The following is a 14,178-nucleotide window of genomic DNA, read 5'->3' as shown; positions in this document are numbered from 1 at the left end:
TATTTCGCCTATTTCAAGGCTTTTTTAATACAAGTTATTTTCTCTGTAACACCCCAAATCTACCCGATAGTTTATACAGAAAATCAGAGTATTTTAAAAAAATTCATACGATGAAATAGGATGTCACATTCGTCATTTAATTCACTTACGGCAATTACGCCCCCACATAGATACATAGCACTTAAACGAAAGCGGACAAATCATAACATTAATTTAATCCTCAAAAACAACTCATCAAATAATTTACTTCGCAGCGGAACCATCAAACTTCATAAATATTTAAATCAAGTCGTAGCATCTTTGCACTGTAACTTTAAGTTACAATTTAAATCAAACTAAATAAAATTCAGCAATTAAAACAATAATAAAAACAATCATTTTATCCCCCCGAGTGCTACGTATCAGAGCGACAACCGACTCAACTCGCGACAGCTAATCCTTCACTCACTAGCATCACCTGCACGTTACCAGTATAAAGGAAACGGCGAAAACAAGCAAAGGGTGAGATATCAAACAATATAAATAAAGTCATGATAAAGAGTATATTACGGTTCAAGTCATAATATATATATCTCACGCCTCAATTTCAATCACAAACAATTCAAAAATCAAAATCACATAATCACGCACAACATCGCAATAAAGCAAATGGGTGAGACACGACTAATGCATCATGCATGTGGTACCCAGGGCTTCAGCCCCCATCGCCAATTGCCAGATAAAAGAGGCATCAAAAACAGGCATAGGCCTTCGTCGCTATTTTGCCAATCCAGGCCGTCGCTACAACATGCAATTTATGAGACACTATGAAATGCAACAACCACAATCAATCACAATACAACGTCGCATAAGGCATTTGCCTACATCGCCAAAATATATCAATAATGATTGATAATTAAACGTCACATTATTTTGATGCAATTCACAAAATTATAATATAGCATAATATTCATTTCGCCATAACCTCGCCAAATTCATGGATACCAACTCAATTCCGAACTCGCCTAAATTATACTACTCGGTTAGTTAATACTACACGACTATTGACAACTCTATCAACTCTATCGGCAACTCTAACAACCCTATTCAAAATAACTTACGTTAACCATGTAATATAAACATTTATCTCTAACTCAACTTATAAAAATATCATACTAATAATATTTATTATTCAATATTTAATTATTATTAATAAAATATCATATATTGGTATACTTGAAACAAATCTCTTAATCTAAAACATATGATACCAATCTTTAAAATATCATAGAAACATGGGTCTATCAAATTATCATACTTTATTTTTTATCAAAAAAAATAATTTATCATACTTTATTTGGTCCCTAAAATATAAACGATACAGTGTATACATAGTAGTGATAAATTCTATTATAGAAACTAGTTCCTAAATTGAAGTTGGGGTACTAGTTGAATTTTATATACTTAATATAAAAGACTATATATTTTATATAACACTACACAGCATATAAAAAGTGACGCTACAGTACTAATTCTACTAATTCCCATGAATTAACCTTAACTTACCAATTCATATTCTAATGAATAAACAGTATTGAAAACAGTACCAAAATTATACCAACTAATTGACATCCAACGACAAGTGACACTATATTTATATTTATATTTGGGACCCCCGTTCCTGGTATATGTCCACCGTCCCCAAAAGGGACCTCTTCCTAGCATGAAGGGCGCCTGCCCCAACACCAAGGGCCGTCCGTCCCTTTGAATTTCTTCTTTTCCCAGACTTAATTTCTTTCCGGTATCGGTATTCGTTTAACACAACAATTTCCAGTTTCGGAAAATTTTATCATTGCAACATCATAATTCATTAACATCACAGAAAATCTCCACCGATCAAAATTCCAAATTCATCCCAATCATCACAGACATCACATAATCAATTATTAATCACATACAGCAACATGATTGTCATACAAATTCCAGAAAATCAATTTAACAATTTCACAGAACAATTAATCGAACACAAAGAGATAAGTAAATTCCCTAAACCCCACATACGGTCCATCATATCCCCGTTTATAGAGCAAGAACCCCACCCTTACCTTGTATTCGGAGTTCGCTCTACAATTCGTTCTTCCGATTGAAATTTCGGTCGAATCCAAGCTTCCAGCATCGCAAAATTCTTCCGACTTCATTCTTCCTGACACAACTCTCGTATCTCTTTTCTTTTCCTCTTCTCTGCACAAGCACTTCCCCGTTCACTTCTTTTCTCTAGAAACCCTTATTTTGTTTTACTGATGCCAAAACCTAATATTTTCCTTTTACTTCACAATATTATTATTATTATTCTCACAAACTCCTTAATGGACCTATATTCACACCTCCAAATTACTAATGTCACCAACCAAGTTAATTAAACAAATACTCCAATAAATTAATAATATCCCTAATATTATTTCTCCGATTAACCGACGAATTTAATCCGACTTTCCATTCAACCGCTCGAACAATATAATAATTCACTTACATTCCTTAGATTAATTCCGGTAAATTCCTAACTTCGACAATTTCAATTAATTAAATCCTTGATTAATGTAATTAACCAATTAATTAAATTCGGGGCGTTACATTCTCTATTTTCAAGTTTTCCTTTTCGAATACGCAAACGTCCAATGATAATTTTGAATGAACATATGCATATGAACATGATTATCATTTATCTTTTCTTTTCTTTCGTAAAAATATCTATTAGTTCATTAGATAGGAAAGGCAAAGAGACAATGTCTAAAGTAATCCAGAAGTCCTACTTCAAAGACAACAATCTGAATAAATCCCCACAGAGTAGTCATTAAGAAGATGTCTTCAATACTATCAACAAAACATAGCTCTCCGACAGAGTTTACATCTTCAACATGGCCGGTTCCCCGACACCTCGCTCTCCTCCAACACGGTTTATCAATACCTCTTATCCCTAGTCTGGGCATGTCAAGACACTATTCATCCCCAAGCAGAAATCATAAATCCCCTGCCGTATATCTTCCAGACAAGATAAAAACATCAGGGTCCCGATCAAAATACTTCATATGATATGAATTATGACCACACATCGCATACATACTCATACATTGCATATAGTATCTCATAATAAACTCATGCATAACATACGACGTTTCTCATTTATTTTGAGGGACTCATTACATAACGCATGCATCATGACATTATACGAATTGCTACACCTATTGCAGAATACGGGTACATACAAATGAATGAAATCTCCAACTTTCCAAGATCTAATTCATCTACTACGAATGGTACTAACACGGTAAACGCTCGAAGATCTAATTTATTTACCACGAACGGTGGTGACACGATCATTTTCAAAGATCTAATTCAGTTACCACGTACGGTACTGACACAGTCAGAGATCTAATTCTGTCATCACAAACGGTGTGGACACGATCAATTATTTTTCAAAAATCTAATACAGTCACTACGAAAGGTGCTGACACGACAAGAGAATCTAATTCTATCATCACGAACGGTGTAGACAGGATCATCTTTCTAAGATCTAATTCAGGTATTACGAACGGTACTGACACGATCAACTTTCAAGGATTTAATCTCATCATCACGAATGGTGTGGACACGATCAACTATTTCCTAAATCTAATTCAGTTACTACGAACGGTGCTGACACGACCAATTCTCAAAGATTTAATTCATCTACTACGAACAGTAATGACACGATCAATATTCAAACAATTACTGATTCAAGTTCAGATACATAACTTATCTTAATGCTCATCTGGATGGCATCTAAAGCCATCCCCCGATGGTACAAATTTCTAGGTATTCTAGTGTTCAATCCCCTTCGACCTTCAGATACCGACTGGTCTATAAACCACTCTACATCTTCAGGTTTAAGAAAATTGAACAGGGGCAGCTGTCATACCCCAAAATTTTCCCATACTATTTCTCCTATTCAAGTTCAAATCAATACACAAAGCTCCAAGACACACTCTCCTAAACAGGGCTCAGAAACAAGGGTTTGGTTTGTTCAAAGGAAAATCAATGAATCAATGGCTCCAAGGCATCCCATATGGCTCAAAACATCTCACATTACCTCTATGACAAGTATCAAGTCTCAGCTTAAAGGATTGATCACTCAAATGTCCAAAAAGTCAATAGTCTACTAGGTTGACCTAAAAGTCAACTATGGTAAAGTACAGTCAAAACTTTTGATTCTTTGTCAAAATCCTCATATTGAAGTATAATTAACCATTTGATCAAGAATTTATCATGGTTCATCAAGGAAAGATCAAAAATCAACAAATCAAAAAGTTTCTAAATTAGGGTTTGTATGGGAGAAAGTCAACTGAACTTTGACCAGCCATAACTCTCACATGGAACATCAGAAATTTTGCATTCAAAGCTCATTTTGAAGGAAATTGGATTCCCTAAAATTTTGTCTCTCACATGCCAAGGCTAAAAATGCTTCATTTGAGAGATATGGACCAAAGTATTATAGGTCATTTTCAAAAGTCAACAAAAAGTCACTTTTTTCAAAAGAACACACAAGGAGCATGGAAAATAATTTTAATATGAGACCAAAGACACTGGTTAGAGGACTCTCTAAGGTTTCTAAAAAGTCCTAGAACTCCTCCATACCTCAAAAATTTCTAATAGGCCAAAGTCAAGTTCGACTAAGGTTCTAAGGGCAAATTAGTGCTTAATGACACCACTCGGCAGCCAAGCATTTCCTCAGGTCGGATCCCAAGGAACACTAGGACAAACCAATGTGTCACACTAACGATGGCCATCAGATCAACCACATCAGTATACACTGTGCAGTCTCATTGATCTCATGCCATTTACCTAAGGTACTCAGATCCGGGTTAGGATCTTTCACACAACAAAATACCCAAAACAGCCCTGCAAAAATAAGGCAAACAAAGTAAACAATATAAAACATTTAAGGTGAATCCTAAACTTTAAGGTAACCCCTCTTTTATCGAATATTTAATTCCCCAGCAGAGTCGCCAGTTCTGTAATACGGTGAACTGACTTTTATAATCGAAAATGTCGCGGTTAAGCATGAGTCGCCACCGACTTTTATTTTATCCAAATTAAATAGAAAGGCTAAAAGAACAGGAAAAAACCTTTTTAAAAGAAAACGGATTCGGGGGGTAATTTATGCAAAGGAAATGCGTAAGGCACCCTTTGCATCCATGGTTATCCATGGGCTCTTAATTGCTTTGCTCTTTGATTTCAGAAATGTAGAAGAAGTGAATACAGACTTTAGCTCGTAAATGAGCGTAGCCATTTTGAAGGTTTATAAGAAAGAATATGAAAAAGTTTTAGCCAGAGCAAGGCAATTAGGAGAAATTACCTTAGTATTTGTAAAAAAATATGTTCTTTTAGCCTTTCAGGGTGAAAGGATCTATCCTTGCCATAAGAGGGCAGGAAGCCTTTCATTTGGAGGTTGAAGGGTCGTCGCAATGTCGTTCGCCATAAGACTGTCTCATGCCATAGAGAGGCAGGTAGTCTAAGGGAAGAACTAGAATAGCCTTTCGTAGGCAACCAGAGGATACCTCAGCCTTTTTGTAGGCAACTTCCGAGGGTCGAGGTCATATTGGTGTATCGAAGGCAGCATCATTAGGGTCTTATGACCTTTGCATAATCGAGGCAGCACGGCTGAGGTATCCTCGTATTCGAGGGACAATGGCTATTCTTCAAAAAATCAAGGCAACAGGCAACAAAAGGGGTTACCAAAAAGTGTGCGTGGGTGCAACAATCACGTGATTAAATTCAATTATTTATCTTGTAATTAATTATTCTAAATTGATTCAAGGCTTACACTCCCTAAGATTACGAACCACAACAATTAATATTAACAGTAATAATAGCAATATGGGGAAGGGGAAAAGGAAACCAGCGGAGGAAAGGGGGAATGAAGCTAGCGGGTTTGATATACAGAATAAATAAAATCAGAAGAATAAAGGAGATTAAAGTTTAGGGTTACCGACTATTCGAGCTTTGACAGTTGGCAAACCCTGAGAAGGTGGGAAAAATAGCAAGCAAAAGTAGGGTGAGTGCATTATCAGTTCAGAGGCAGACATAGCTAACCCTAATCAAAAATAAAAGATAAAAGACATTAAAATAAATAGATAAACAATTAGCTTTGAATTTGATTTGGTATGGTTCGTAGTCGGGGGTTGACCCTGAAAATATCTGGCAAAGGCAAAGGCAAAAAAAGAAGGAAGAAAGTGAATGTAGGCAAGATTTTATTTAAAGGCAAACCCTAATTAAAAGGAAACAAAATAGATTTTAAAATAATAATTAGATTGAATACTTAGCTTCGGATCTTGATCAGGCACATAAACGGAAGGCATTTGAAAAGTCAACCCTGAAAAGGACACAGAAAGAGCAATATTTTAGTGTAGGGCAAATTCTCATAAACCCTAATTTGGGCGTAAATTAAATAAAGTAGCGCAATCGATTTAATTAATTATTGGTCTCGCGACCTAATTAATTAAATCGGAGGAAGAAAATAAAATCAGACACAAAGGCATTTTTTATGGATTTTCTAGAGTTAAAATAAAATATATATGGATTTTTGAATAAATATGAATAAATAAATATAATTAAAATAAATAAGAAAATAATTTGAATAAAAGGAATTACTAATTATAAATAAATAAATAAATAAAAGAGAATAAAAGAAAATAAATATGTATAAGAAAATAATTTAAGTAATATAAATGTAATTAAAGAAAATAAATAAATTAAAACCAAATATTATTATTAGTAAAAAAAAGGGTTTTTGAAAATAATATATAGTTTTTATAAATAAAACAAATAGAAAACATATATATATATATATATATATATATATATATATATATATATATATATATATATATATATATATATATATATATATATAAATAAAGAAACATTATGTAATAAAAAGAAAAAAATTTGGAAAACTTAGCGGGTGATTCTGTGTGAGGCGCCTCTGAGGGACCATGGTGAGCCTGCATGCTTTAGTGTGTGGGATTGATCCAAGAATGCATCCAACGGCTGAGACAGTGAGGGAATACGATAGCATATACGTCTTAATACGCTGGATCTGGCATCACCCTATACCTCTGCGCGTCAACATTTTTTTGAATTGAGCCAATAGGACTGCGCCACGCAGTCGTCTTCTACCTTGGGAATATTCAGATGCGTTTTTACAACGCTTTTTATTACAACGCTATAAAAGCCTATACTTTCCATACCTGCAAAACAACGAATGGCCCCAAACCAACAAGAAAATTTTTCGCGAGTACACGAAACAAATCGTCTAGGCCTTGCGAACCTGACCCTAGCCTTGATTAACCCTAATTTTACCTATGCTAAAAAACCCCAATTTGGAGCTTCAAACCCTAGCATGGCAAGTCATTCATAACAACATAACAGTGTCCATAAATCTCCAGAATCGATCAATACACGATATTAAATACAAATACATGAATTAAAATTTATAATGATGCATGAGTAAGGCTAATCGACCAAGTTTCGGGTAGTGCAAACCGTGGAGAATTTGGCACGATTCTGAGTGCGTTTCTTGCGTGTGAAGACTGGAATGGCTTCAATGAACACCAGGGAACGTTTTGCAATCAACAAAAACACTTGAATCGTCCTGCAATTAGGAGTTGGAACTTTGATTTTCTTTGAGTTTTTTAGCTTCGGGTTAGGGTTCTCTTGCAGAAAATTTTTTGTAACCCTGGCGTGTGGCTTTGATCTGTATATATATGAGATGAAATAGGTCAATAAAATTTGATCAAATATCTTTTGGATCAATGATTGAATGTGATGAAAATTTGATTGAAATTTTCTCCATATCCTTTCTAAATTTGGCTTAATTTCAATCTTTATGGGGCCAATCTCTTTTGCACGAATTTGAATTGAATTTTTGGTTTAAATGATGATTGGCATTGGTTAAAAATAAAATAAAATAAAATTTCTTTCAATTATATGATTTATTTTAATTTTAATCACTTTTAATATGACTAAAAAATTCATAATAAATCAAATAATTTAAGTAAATTCGTGGAAATTGATTTTTAGGCTTTGGATAACTTGTGGATCAAGATTGAATCAAAATAACTTGGGCCCATTTGCAAAAATATTCAAATTCCTTCAATTTTTCCCTCAAAAATAGTCCAACTTTGACAAGGCCTATCTCTCTCAATTTTTGAGGTATGGAGGAGTTCTAGGACTTTTTAGAAACCTAAGAGAGTCCTCTAACCAATGTCTTTGGTCTCATATTAAAATTATTTTCCATGCTCCTTATGTGTTCTTTTGAAAAAAGTGACTTTTTGTTGACTTTTGAAAAGGACCTATAATGTTTTGGTCCATATCTCTCAAATGAAGCATTTTTAGCCTTGGCATGTGAGAGACAAAATTGTAGGGAATCCAATTTACTTCAAAATGAGCTTTGGATGGAAAATTTCTGATGTTCCATGTGAAAGTTATGGCTGGTCAAAGTTCCGTTGACTTTCTCCTATACAAACCCTAATTTAGAAACTTTTTGATGTGTTGATTTTTGATCTTTCATTGGTGAACCATGATCAATTCTTGATGAAATGGTGAATGATACTTCAATATGAGGATTTTGGCAAAAAATCAGAAGTTTTGACTGTACTTTACCACAGTTGACTTTTAGGTCAACCTAGTAGACTGTTGACTTTCTGGACATTTGAGTGATCAATCCTTTAAGCTGAGACTTGATACTTGTCATAGAGGTAATGTGAGATGTTTTGAGCCATATGGGATGCCTTGGAGCCATTGATTCATTGATTTTCCTTTGAACAAACCAAACCCTAGTTTCTGAGCCCTGTTTAGGAGAGTGTGTCTTGGAGCTTTGTGTATTGGTATGAACTTGAATAGAAGAAATAGTATGGGCAAATTTTGGGGTATGACAGTTAGCCTCCAAAAATTAAACTTTCAAAAGATAAATTCTCCAGCAAAACAATCACCCCTGGAAAGGGTCAGCCTCCAATCACGCCTTCATTTTAACAATCATCCTTGGAAAGGGTTAGCTTCCAAAAATTCATTCTTTCAAAAGACAATCTCACCAGTCTTAGTCAGTAAAAGACATATTCCTCAATAAAGAGTCAGCCACAATTCTGGGCTTTGTACAGAACACCAAATAAAAATCCATCAAATAAACACTCTCCAATTAGAGTCAGCCTCAATTCTGGGCTTTGTACAGAACACAAAACTCCTCAGTTTAAATTAATCCCCAGTGGAGTCATGTCCTAAAGTCAATCAAAAGCAATAAAAAAGCCTCAAGCTTGGGCCTCATACAAGCCAACTCAAAATCAAACCTTTCAAACAGTAGATAGACATAGCTCATCTTTATAGGAAGATATTTCTCCTATCTCACCACAAACAATCACTTAAAACAAAATAATCATTTCAAACAAATAATCATTTCAAACATTCTCCCATTTAGGACTCATGAAAGACATGATCTGGCACACAACCCAGACTTGTACAACTTTTCCTAATTTGGTCGAGAATCTTTCATTCAAGAGGCATGTGGTCGTCATACTTGATCAACCAAGTAGGCTCCCTCTCTTAATGAAACAGTTTTAGCTTTTATGTCACTTTAAAAATGTTTGTGGTGGAATAGTAGAAACACCTCTCTATAACGATGATTTCGTGTCTCTTTACTGTAAACAGATATTTAATTCAAGCTTCAACCTTGAGCTTCAAGCAAGGCACCAAAAAATCATTAATTTCCCTAATTAGTTCTCTGAACTACAAAAAGCTCTGACTTCCATTAGGGATATGTAGGCATGAGGTTCACAAGGAACCTCAGCGAGCTAATAAAAAACCAAAAATAGTATGTCTGTCTTTTCAAATCAATTCAATTCCTTCTCCTAACACAAAGGAGAAACTTTCCCAATCATTCAGCAACAAACACAAACACATAGACACAGAGAAGGTTCCCGTAGAGTACTACAGATATGTAGGGTGCTTAAACTCTTCCCTATGTATAACCGACCCCCTGGACTCCAGAATTTCTAGTCTAGGTGAATCCCCACACTTAGCAAACTCCTAGGGTTTATTTGAGATCTTTTTCCCATTTCCTACTCGTTAGGATAATTAAAAAGTTCGTGTGATATCGTAGGAAGAACTGAAACAAAATTCATCCCTCCCCGGGCGCATTCTCCTTCCAAATTTCGCGTGAAGGGTCTAGCGTGCCATCCTCCCAAGTGAAACGGGGAGGTAAAAAAACGACACCACAGGAGACAATTTAGGAAACTTATGATTTAAAGACCTTTATTTTAGCTGATTTGTAATAGCAGATAAAGTTGTGATTGAAGGTCCAAGTCCAGTTGGGAATAAGTTATAAATAGGAAGCTTTGTAATCTAGTTTGTTAAGCAAGCCGAATATTGAAAAGATGTAAACATTAGGGTTTTTTAAGGTATATCATCCGAACTATGGGATGGCTGCCATGTTCTTCTCTAAACCTGTAGGGAAGAGAAGTATTGTTCTCACTCTAAACTTGTAGGTAAGAGTTGAGTTATATGTGTCTTTTGATCGAAGCTGGTAAGCAAGATCAAGGTGTGTTTCAAGTGTGACTTCACTTTGTTCTTATTGTCGTCTGTTTGTTATCAATGGTCGTGATTGAAGGGATTTGAGGGGGGCCTCATATCTAGGTGAGTCTTAGATAGAAATCTAACTTGGGTAATGATTAAGTGAGAAGTTGTAAACGGGGGAGTTTAGCTTTGAATTGATACTATCATAGTGGATTTATCTCTGACTTGGTAGCCCCTAGAGTAGGTTGGTTGAACCGAACTGGGTTAACAATTCTTTGTGTTATCTATGTTCTGCACTAGTTTATTGATCTGGTATAAGATGTTATAACATTGGTTATGACATCAGGGAATTCTTTCAAAGCATGTGCTTTCAGCAAATCAACCCAGATCAAAAACTGATTGTAATCTCTGTGCTATCGTTATAAATGATTCCAGTATCCTTAGGATCTTCTATCATGCTAGTGTTAAAATTGAAGATCATATTATATATCCTACTTTTGTAGTTTTATAACAGACCAGATGTCACGACATCATAGATGACATCCGGGTTCTGTCATACCAAAATTTCAAAATATTTTTTTGGAAGAAATGGACAAGCAAATAATATGTAAATTGGATATACTTCATTTTGAAGAACAATAATGTCAACTCAAATATTAGATGGGATACCTAAACTAGTATAACAGTTTTATTAACCTATTGTGACAAAATTTTAGATGATATCAAAAAATTAAACCCCAAAACCCAGCAATAACTAATTGCCACAAGTTCAATTAATTTTACATCACACCGACTTTGTCAACTAAATGCTCTCGAGCTTAATTTATAGTTGAATACGCAAGATATGAACTCAATTAACTAGCAATCTCCCCTCAGCGGACTAATAAATAAAGTTCAATTAGATTGATTTATTTGTTGAATTTGTAATTGTGTCTAAAACAACACACCTCACTTGTATTAATAATGTAATTACAATAAACCTATTGAATGCTAAATTGATTGAATGCTTAATATTTTCTCAATCAGTGACATAGTACAGCTAAGGATATAAATATGTGACTAATTCTAACAATTAGCGAATGGAAAGTTAACTCACACAAGGAATCTTGTCCATAGCATCAACTTCCAAAGCATTATGATTCCCTAACTTTGACAATGAGACGGAGAGTTTCCTATATTATCACACCATGAAAAGAATTACCGAGAGAATATGAATTTTAAGCCAAAAATAAACCGAAATCATAAGTGGAAGATCAGTAATCACAAGACCTGTCTGATTTTTCATAATCTAGCATTAAAATAAAAGGATATTTGGCTTAATTATTTTCTTTTTTCAATTACTCCATTAAATTCCAAACATATACCTGCATAGATGAAATGAAATTAACCGCATCGAAGAACTCTTCTGTTTCCGTTGCTTACCCGACAATGATAAATGACAAGTTTGCTAACAAAATGGCTGCCTGAAAATACCATAGAGAAAAGAAATGTGGTTAGTGTGATACTTAAAAGCTTCAAAATTAGGGTTCTCCAACCAACAACAAATCATGTTTAGTACCTGTATATGTTTTACATGTAGTGTAAATACCTTATTAACTGGACCAAGACAGATATAGTTAGTATTTTGATCCTCGTAGTGAATATGTTTCATAACATGATTCAGCAATATTGAGTAGGGCCAATGCATGATAAGAGGTTCAACAAGATTGTCAAGAAAAGGCCATAAAGTATTTTGTATGATTGGAGATGGATGATACAAATTTTCTTTAGCACATAGGTATTTAACATGGTGCCAATCAAGTAAATGATAAGGAAGGGTATAAAGTTCTTTTCTAAGAGATAAAACACAAAATAAAATCAAATCAACATTCTAACAAGCACAAAATAAGATCAAATCAACATGTTTTAGAAACTCTCAAATAACCAAATAAATAGCTAAAACTCAAGATTATCCTAAAATACACTCTAGCACGAAACAAAATCAAATTAGCATGTTTACCAAACACTCAAATAACCAAACTAAATAAGCTAAACTCAAGATCATGCTGCAAAAACATTTATAGTTGCTACAATACAGATATGAATCAAAATCTGAAATGAGAAAAAAAAACATAAAAACAGAAAATCTTACATAGATTTGTGCTTATCTTCAACAAGAATGGCATTGTTCAAATGAATATCAAACCTTAAAAACCAAATTCAAAATCAAAAGCATGAGGGGCTCTCCTCTGAGAATATTCTATAGAAAAGGAATAGACAATATTTTAACAACTAGAAAATTAAAGAAAATCGAAAGTGAAATGTATAAGAACCCGAGGAAAACCCTCACTTGGACCGGTAATGCCGTGAATGGAGTCCATTATGGATCCGATCCAATTAAAGGACCTCACAATAGTAAACTCCTATCTGTTTCAGCACCCTCACCTGTCAGTGATCACATGTTAGTGAGATAAGCTAAAAAATATAAACACCGACACTGACACGAATACAACTTTTTAAAAGTGAGTAAATTAAATGTAAAGAACGCAGCGATACCGAAAAAACACCATGAAGGTGGAATATGTTGTGTCAAAACCAACAAAAATGAAGAATCTATTAAGTATGGACGATAAGTGTTGAAGTTTATTAAATGCGCTAAATGTACCAAATCAAGAATGAGAGGACTACCATGGCCATCGTAAACACTGATTTTTGTTTGAAGGAAGCCGTGAATGGGTGAATCTTGTATTTGTTTCATAAGAGATATCTTGTTTTTCCTTATACAGGATAAACCATCGTCTTGCTTTCGTTTCAGCGTAGGGTTTATATATTTGATTTTGATTTATCTAAAAAACCCTAACAGATCCCTGAGAGCTTTCAAAAGCAAGATCTAAAACAATACGAATTCAGAAGAGCAGAAGAACGAAGGTTGAAAGAGAGCAAAAGATAAAAGCTGCATACCTTGTTTTTTCTATATGTATTTGGCGTCTACAAATTTAATTACCTTGTAATTTGTAATCACTCTCAATAATGAATTAGGGATCGGGGACCAAAAGGGTCTGAGGGTTTGTGTGGTTGTGCTTTTGCATTTTGATTGATGTTCTTAAGCCATGGCTGTGAGGATAGCAGAGAGGTGAGAAAGAAATAGAGAGTGTGATTCTTTTGTGTTGGTTTGTAAGTTGCAGATTCAGCTTAGGTGGGAATGAACTAGGGTTTCTGGTGAGAAAGAAGGGACGAAGGTTTTGAAGAGAGAGAAAGAAGGGAAATCCTTTTGTGAGGAACAGGAGAGGAAAAATTAGGTTAGAATGAGGCACCTTATTGTATTTACATTTCAATGTTTTTTTTCTTTTCTCTAATCTAAAAAAAATAAAAAATAAATAATTAACGAGAGAGAAACTAAAAAAAAGAGGGAAATTCTGGCGGGGTATCTTTTTTTCATCTTAGGCCATAGTTTTAAGTGTAAATTATAATTCCGCGATTTTTATTTGCGGCTAAAAATATCTACAGTTTGTTAACTGTGACAAATGAAGAAAAGGCCACACTTTCACACTCCGGTTTCAAAGTTTTAAAACATATGTCTACGATTTGAGACTTCTGGCTAAAGCTTGTATGTTGCCA

The 14,178-nt window shown here is 34.4% G+C and overlaps 1 long non-coding RNA gene across 11 annotated transcripts; it reads right to left on the bottom strand.

The window, feature by feature from the left end:
* Positions 1-225: 225 nt before the first annotated feature.
* Positions 226-13,858, bottom strand: LOC131609158 (uncharacterized). 11 transcript variants are annotated; one of them, XR_009285979.1, is made up of 5 exons: positions 13,249-13,858; positions 12,911-13,005; positions 12,713-12,820; positions 11,946-12,177; positions 7,790-11,753 (listed from the first exon to the last, which is right to left on the bottom strand). It is a non-coding gene; the product is annotated as an uncharacterized LOC131609158 (long non-coding RNA). The 11 variants fall into 11 exon arrangements; XR_009285978.1 differs by adding an exon at positions 226-6,388 and having other exon boundaries at positions 11,678-11,753; positions 12,713-13,858; XR_009285975.1 differs by adding an exon at positions 6,954-7,771 and having other exon boundaries at positions 11,678-11,753; positions 12,713-13,858.
* Positions 13,859-14,178: the final 320 nt, after the last annotated feature.

Source organism: Vicia villosa, linkage group LG6 (genome assembly GCF_029867415.1).
Source record: "Vicia villosa cultivar HV-30 ecotype Madison, WI linkage group LG6, Vvil1.0, whole genome shotgun sequence".
Classification (NCBI taxonomy): Eukaryota; Viridiplantae; Streptophyta; class Magnoliopsida; order Fabales; family Fabaceae; genus Vicia; species Vicia villosa.
Note: the sequence above shows the minus strand (reverse complement) of the source record. Positions and strands in the feature narration are given on the sequence as shown.